Source organism: Tupaia chinensis, unplaced genomic scaffold (genome assembly GCF_000334495.1).
Source record: "Tupaia chinensis unplaced genomic scaffold, TupChi_1.0 Scaffold142134_1, whole genome shotgun sequence".
NCBI lineage: Eukaryota > Metazoa > Chordata > Mammalia > Scandentia > Tupaiidae > Tupaia > Tupaia belangeri.
The window spans coordinates 912,613-920,730 of NW_006201985.1; the positions used below are offsets into that span (position 1 = coordinate 912,613).

Genomic DNA, 8,118 nt, shown 5'->3' on the forward strand with positions numbered 1-8,118 from the left:
TCCCCTTCCCCCCGGGGGTGACGGGGGCGCTGGGGTGGCGCTCCCTGGTTCCGGGGCAACAGCCCTTTTTACTGCAGGGCATCCTGGCCTCTCTGCACACCCGGAGCAGCCGCGACTGAGAGCCGCCCTGTCCCTAGCCTGTGTAAGCCTGGGCAGGGCTGCAGAAGGGCCATCTGAGTGATGGAGGGCGATGCTGGCCAGGAAAACGGCTAACGACCGACTCCGAGATCCCAGGAAGTACTCACTCAACGCTCCTCCTGAGCTCCCACCCGAGCCTGGCCCGGGAACAGGTGTTTGCGGGGCCGGGCTGAGTGGGGGTAGAACCACGCTTTTAGCTCAAAGAGCTCGTTTGTTCATTCATCCAGGAGCTGGAGAGAGAGGTGACCTGAAATGCCGCGCTGACAGCAAGGGAAGCAGGACGACCGGCTCAGGGACAGGGCTCCCTCCAGTGCTTTTAAGAACCTCGGTGCTCCCTCCTACCCTTTGTCCGGAGCAAAGGTAGATCCCTGCTTCCTGGGCCAGCTGGTGACAGTAGCCAGGCAACAGATCCCCGCCCTTTGTAGTTGGCTAGGGCTGCACCAAGGAAGCACCCCAGGCTGGGCGGCTGCAGCAACACAAAGGTGCTGTCTCAGTTCTAGGCGCTGCAAGCCTAAAGTCTAGGTGTGCACAGGGATGGTTCCTTCCCAGGCCTGTCCCATGCCCTACCCTGGTTTGTAGATGTCTTTTTCGGTCTCTTCACAACCATTACCCTCATGTGTGTCCCTGTGTTCAAATTCCCCTTGTTTTAAAGACCCAGTTGTTGACATGAATCCGCTCTAATTACCTTATTTTAATGTAACTCCCTCTGTGAGGATCCTGTCTCCACATAAGGTCACATTCCGAAGGGTTAACTGAGGGTTAAGATTTCCACACAGAAGTCTGTGGAAGAAATCATAATCCATAATACCACATCAGCCCCTTCCCCGAAACACGTTAGGTATCAGTTCTTTGCAGTTATATGAGTTACCCATGCTTTCTTCCAATTTTTAAATTATTCTTTCTTTTTTTTGTTTCTCTCTCCTCTCTTTTGTGATGTCTTCTGATGAACAGAAATTCGTAATTGCAATGTAGTCAAATATACCAATCTTTAATCTTCTGCCTTTTTGTGTTTTTTTTTGACTTGTGTATTGCTCCCCAAGCTCATAAAGATATTCTGTATTTTGTCTTACAGTATTTAAAGTTTTTCCTCTCCAATTGAAGTTTCTCATGCAATTAAAATTGGTTTCCATGTATGATGTGAGGCAGGGACGCAATTTAATTTTTTTCCAGATGGCTAATGTGTTGTCTCAATAGCATTTATGGAATTGCTCATACCTGGCCGCTGACCTACAATGCTACCACTGTCATAGATCAGTTTTCATGTATGTGTGAGTCTAGTTCTAGTTCTAGTTCTCCCTGTTCTCTTACACTGATTGAATTGCCCATCCCTGTGACAATACACACTGTTCTAGTTGCAAACATTTATAAGGAATATACATATTTTTCAGTCTTATACACACTTTGTTTCTCAACTCAGATATCACTTTCTTTGGGATGCCTGCTGATATCCCCCAAGTTAAGTACATGTACACATTACATTTATTCAGAGGTTTTACTTAAAGGGTAATTATACATCTCGAACTGTACATTATTAAATGACTGACTCTTACACTAGCCTGGAGTTCCATTACAGCAAAAATCTTGTTTCCCGATGGCTTAGCACAATGACTCTCTCATAGACAACATTCAGTAGCAATCGAATGAATGAATGAATTCCTGCTTTGCAGTTTTTAGCACACATGGTAGATGATCCATAAATACCTCCTCACCTGTGAGAGAAGATTGATTCTTTTCTTCTACTTCTTCATTGTTTTGCTATGGGGCATGTGCACTGATTGTAGACAGAGAGAGAGGGAAAGGAAGAAAGCACACTGCACACCCCAGGGAGGATGGTCATGCACAATCAATCCCTTCTCCTTTCTTCTCTAGGAATTTTAGATATGCATGCACACATGCCTGGCATGTTCTTCAGGCTGCCAAGTTGAGACTGGCAGTTAGCTATGTGGGATCTAGTTACCTTAACCACCATGCCACTAACTGGTCCTTCCCCCTGTACCTTTAATTATTTTTCCTTTTTTATTTGACAGTGGACACTGGTGCTTGCCAGAGAAGGAAAACGAGGAAGACAGAGAGATAGAGAGAAAGAGAGAGAACCCCCCCCCCAAACAGTATATGGTCATGCCACAATCCCCTCTCCTCAATATCTCCTTCTTTTTGGGATTTTGGGCACACATGCACATACACCTGTCATGTTTCATGTTTCTCAAGCTGCTGTGGGCCAGAACTCAAAAAGCACTCAGTCTTGTGGGATCCGGCTGCCTTAACCACAAGGCTACAGGGCTGCCCACCAAGTCTTTCCGTCAGCGCTCTGTCCCCCTTCTTAGTTCAATTTGTCCCTACAAGACAAATCACCAAATGGCATATTACATTTTAAAGTTTATTGATTGAGTCCATGAGCGAGATAGAGAAATACAGCACCCAGATGTGCATCCCTTCTACTCGAGGGGATCTCCGAGCTTGGACCAGGGATCGTCCCATGTGGGTTTGCCTCTCAGAGCATTACATTTCACTGCGGTGTCACTGTTCTGCCTGACATACTACATACTTTCTCTATTCGTTTACACAGCATGTAATCTCTGTGAGGACAGGAAGTCCTTAGTCTGTTTTAACACCTGCAGCAGGCCCAGCCAAGAACAATGCATGGCAGTTGGTAGATGCTCCACACATATTTATTGCATGCATCAAATTTAAAAGGACACCTTCAAAGTGAAAGTCAGAAAGAAAAAGGAATTTTTTTGGTCTTATTGAGCTAGCACAAAATAAGGGTCAGATCCCAGGGCATTTGGGCAGAAACAGCAGCTTGGCCCGATGGAAATGACATGTCCTTTGTCCCAGAAAAAGTGAGGGTCTTTTACATTAGTGAAAAGGTTACACTATAGGGGTCAGCAGGTGACATAGCGATTATGTTGCTGACTTCCACATGGCTGACTGTGGTTGGAGTCTTGGACCCAGTGGCTTGAAACTCACGCCAGACACATGCGTACATCTGTTCAAGATCCTGGGAGGAGAATGGAGAAGGGATTGTGGCATGGCCATCCCCACTGGGGAATGATCTCTCTTTCTCTCTTACTGTCTTCATCTCTCTCTCTCTCTCTCAGCCAAATGCAAGTTCCATAAAGCAAAAAAAATCCAACCCCCCCCCCAAAAAAAAGCTGTTAAGCAACAACAACAACAAAGTTACAATACAATGCAATACAATACAATGCAAACTGTTCTGAAAGAGTTTACCTTGGACAAAGATAACAGAGGCGGGTATTATATAGATGGGGGCAAGGTCAGAACGGGGGTGAAAGTCCATGAGTGAAAGCTATCCGAAGTGATTAATTAACAGGGATGATGGTGCATATGCAGCAGGATGCGTGATCAGCCTAGGGAAGACCGAAAACCTGGGATTATCTTGAGAAAGAATGTGTTGGGACAGTCAGACACTTTGTCAATGGGGAACATCCATAACCGGTGGGCAGACCAGTCAGCCTTCCTCTCTTTCTCCTACATCTCTGACCCTATTTTTATTATTAAAATTTTGTATAGAAGTCTCTGTTCTAGATACACTTTATCTTCACATGTTAATGAATGGAAGAATGGCCATGTTTCATTTTCTCCCTGTGGTTCAATTAAAAGTCTTTTTGGCTTTGGAATCCAGAGGCTCCGCCCCTTCTCCTGTGGCTGTCTTCGTAGTTTGCCTCTTCCCTCCACTGTCCCTTCTCATTTTCCCTGTGTGGTTTCTCCATGTTATAAGAGAGGCAGAGCACATCATCCTTCATTAGTTCTTGGAGAAGTTAAGTGACAGGAGTTTATCTGGAATCCTAGTAATTTTTTTTTAAGTGAGAGATTTTTGCTATAAGGGTGTGCACTCACTGGAGAGACAGAAACAGAGAGACAGAATATAATGAATCACTCCCCAGGGAGGATGACCACACTGTAATCCCTTCTCCATTCTTCTCTCAGGATTTTGGGCACATATGTAGATGTGCCTAGGTGAGTTTTAAGCTGCCAGGTCTGGGACTTGAACCATGGTTGACTACACGGGAGTCCAGCGATATAACTATTTTGCTATCTGCTGGCCCCAAATGCATACCATTTTAAGCCAATAAATTTGGGATAATTTGTTACTGTATCAATAGGAAATGAATATACTGAATGGGCTATTTTTTTTTGTCTCTTAGGGCTTACTTATATAAACCTGGATTTATTCCCAAAAAAGTACTTCCTGTTACTTGGATCAGAAGTCACTGCAACTCCTGGCACTGAGAGCCTCATTTTTTAAATTGTGAGTCTCTTTTCTAATGTTCTAGGGAACATGAGCTGACCACCTGCCCCGTGGCTTCATCGCCCTGGCTCTGGTCTATCCTTTGTACATTTTGCCGGAATGTCATCCTGAACAAGAAAGTTGAGCAGGTAAATAGAGTCTACTGGGGTGAGCTGTATGAGAAACTATGATGTAGCACCCAGCCTACTCCAAGCACCTGACCACATGCGCAATGCAGGATGTTTCTTGAACAGGAGCGTCTTTGGTGCTACCTAATCAGAATGCCTCACCGAGGACTGAAGATGGGTGTAACACAATGTCAATACTTTGCTTTCTGGAATGTCATCAGCCTTGACTTGTGCAACAGAAATAAAGTTATGGGAACGTGCACAGTTCTGACAACATGGGACTTACATGGGCTAAGACATCATAAAGGTAAGAGTCTCAATATTGAGGATGATCAGAATTTGCTAGAAGTGGTCTAGTTGGGAAGACTATAAAAAAAAGCTTGCATAGTCTTATGTCTGTCATCCATCCCCCATACTGGGAATCCTCCATAAGCAGTCCGACCACAAGGCTACAGGGCTGCCCACCAAGTCTTTCCATCAGCACTCTGTCCCCCTTCCTAGTTCAATTGTCCCTACAAGACAAATCACAAGATGGTATATTACATTTTAAAGTCTATTGATTGATTCCATGAGCGAGATAGAGAAATACAGCACCCTCAACAGTGTCTCAATCCTGAGCTCCAGCCTTAGATGTGCATCCCTCCTACTTGAGGAAATCTCCGAACTTGAACCAGGAACCTTCCCATGTGGGTTTGCCTCTCAGAGCATTACATTTCACTGCGGTGTCACTGTTCTGCCTGACATACTACATACTTTCTCTATTCGTTTACACAGAATGTAAGCTCTGTGAGGACAGGAAGTCCTTTGTCTGTTTTAACAAGCCAAGAGCAGTGCCTGACAATTGGTAGATGCTCGACACTTATCTATTGCATGTGTCAAACTTAAAAAGACACCTGCAAAATGAAAGGTAGAAAGAAAAAGGACATTTTGGTCTTATTAAGCTAGCGCAAAACAAGGGTCAGGTCCCAGGGCATTTGGTCAGAAACAGCAGCTTGGCCCGATGGAAATGACATGTCCTTTGACCCAGAAAAAGTGAGGGTCTTTTACCTTAATAAAAAGCTTACAGTATAGGGGCCAGCAGGTGACATAGTGGTTATGTTGCTGACTTCCACGTGGCCGACTGTGGTTGGAGTCTTGGACTCAGTGGCTTGAAGCTTATGCCAGGCACATGCGTACATGTGTGCTCAAGATCCTGGGAGGAGAATGGAGAAGGGATTGTGACATGGCTATCCCCACTGGGGATACTTTCCCTCTTAGTGTCTTCATCTCTTTCTCCCTCTCTCTCTCTCTCTCTCTCTCTGTTGATTGCATGTTCCCTAAGGCAAAAAACAAACAACACCCATGCCCCCCCAACAAAAAACCTCTTAAACCAACATAAATGGTTACAATATAATGCAATACCATATAATGCAAACTGTTCTGAAAGAGTTTACCTTGGACAAAGATAACAGAGGCGGGTATTATATAGATGGGGGCAAGGTCAGAACGGGGGTGAAAGTCCATGAGGAGCAAAAGCTATCCGAAGTGATTTATTGACAGGGATGATGGTGCATATGCAGCAGGATGCATGATCAGCCTAGGGGAGACTGAAAACCTGGGATTATCTTGAGAAAGAATATTTTGGGACAGTCAGTCACTTTGTCAATAGGGAATAACCATACCCGGTGAGCCTCCCTCTCTCCCTCCTATTTTCTGGCCCTATATTTTTAAAAGTTTGTATAGAAGTCTCTGTTCTAGATAAACCTTATCTTCACAAGTGAATGAATGGAAGAATGGACATGTTTTATTTTCTCCCTGTGGTTTGATTAAGAGTCTTTATTTTTGGCTTTGGAATCCAGAGGCTCCGCCCCTTCTCCTGTGGCTGTCTTAGTAGTTTGCCTCTCTCCTCCACTGTCTCTTCTCATTTTCCCTGCGTGCTTTCCCCATGTTACCAGAGAGGCAGAGCACATCATCCTTCATTAGTTCCTGGAGAAGTTAAGTGACAGGGGTTTATCTGTACTCCTAGTATTTTTGAGAGGGCCATGATCCCCCTGCCTTCTCAGTACTCCTACACACTTTATATGTCTCCCTCATATGCTCATATGCTGCCTGGAATTCAGCTTGTCAGCTACTATTCTTCTGAAATTGCTCCTGAGCACATGTCTCTACATCCCCAGCGTGGTGACGGGACTAGGCAAGTGTGGGCTCTCACCGAGCATCTGCTGAAAAACAGACTGAACATCCACTGTCGTCACTGTTCAATCATACATGAGCCTCTGCCCCAGAGATGCAGCTCTTCCTATGCAGATCAGGACTTCTTCACTCTGTGGGGGAGCTGTTGCCCTGCCCCACTCATTATTGCTCACTGACTGTTCCTTTCAAAACAATTTCCAGGTGGTTGCGCACTTTTCATTATGTATTTAACCTTGAACATGATTCAGTATCTCCATTTTACTTCCTAACAAGTAGTCACTTCCTTAGGAGTGAAAGGGCAATGTTGTAGCTATTAAGTCTACATCGCGGTAGGCTAAATAATAGACCGCAAAATAAGCTTACATGCCCATCCCAGGAACCTCTGAATTCTGCCTGAAGCAGAAGCACCTTCATCTTTGAACTTTATATTATACTTGCTTCCTCCTTTACCCAGAATAAATAGAGTGATTAATAGTCTTACTGTTTTTGCTAACCAGCCCAAATTCTTTTTGTTTAAAAGTTTCTTAGCAATGTAATCAACAATCACTAGACCCCTGCCAGGAGCCCTGAGGACCATTAAACAAAGGTCTGGAGAGTGTCCTTAGAAATCATTACTCTGCTCCTTTTGGCTTCTATAAGTCCTTTCACATAGCAAGAAATTATTGTGATTTTTGCCTTTATAAGCACCCGTCTCCTTTCACTGGCGACTGCAGGGTCTTTGAGAGACATGAGTCCTCCTGTAAGCCACCAGCAATAAACCCCAGTAATTTGGTGATGTCTGGTTGTCCTCTCATTTCTCACTGATGTGACTACAACATGCCAAAATGGCAAAAGGGACTTTGCAACTGTGGTGATGTCATGAAGTATGTATTTGGCTTTGTTCCCTTTCCTGGTCTGCAACTCCTAAAATCCTCAGAATCTCCAAAGTCTTAAGTGTCTTTTTTTTTTTTTTTAAGTTTATTTATTTTTTCAGAGAGAGAAAGAGTTGGAGACAAGAGAGAAAGAGAGACAGATAGTTCCAAGAGGTTTTCATACCACAGTCCACCCCTAGCCTAGTCTCTGCCAGTCAGTATTCTAGGTATGTGTGAGTGCCCCAACCATAGAGGAGACCTCAGGACACAAACTTAGCATCTTCTAGTATGGTTTCAGCAATGCAGAGTTTGCATTACTGCTGGGCCCCTTGGCTGGTATGCTAATGAGTTGATGGTGTAAAGGGGGGACTCCTGCATAGCCTCTGAATGGGAGTTGGTTTCCATAGGAATCAACTACTGATTACAGAGTTAGCCATCTTTTTTTTTTTTTTTTGAGAGATTTTCACTGTAGGGCGCGTGCGCTCGCCAGACAGACAGAGAGAGACATAGAGACAGAAAGCGAGAAATCACCCCCCAGGGGGGATGGTCACGCCGCAATCCCTTCTCCTCCATTCTCCTC

At 44.7% G+C, this 8,118-nt stretch overlaps 1 protein-coding gene and 1 long non-coding RNA gene across 3 annotated transcripts in view; one reads left to right on the forward strand and one right to left on the reverse strand.

Moving 5' to 3' along the window:
* CYB5R2 (cytochrome b5 reductase 2) overlaps positions 1 to 266 on the reverse strand; it is an 8,851-nt gene extending 8,585 nt beyond the window's left edge. The window contains exon 1 of the mRNA XM_006163425.3: positions 246 to 266. The gene's annotated coding sequence lies outside the window, so the exon portion shown is untranslated. The remainder of the gene's footprint in view (positions 1 to 245) is intronic.
* Positions 8 to 8,118, forward strand: part of LOC102494464 (uncharacterized) — a 39,372-nt gene continuing 31,261 nt past the window's right edge. For both annotated transcript variants that reach the window (XR_336715.2, XR_001369413.1), the window contains exons 1-2: positions 8 to 142; positions 366 to 498. This is a non-coding gene — a long non-coding RNA (uncharacterized LOC102494464). The remainder of the gene's footprint in view (positions 143 to 365; positions 499 to 8,118) is intronic.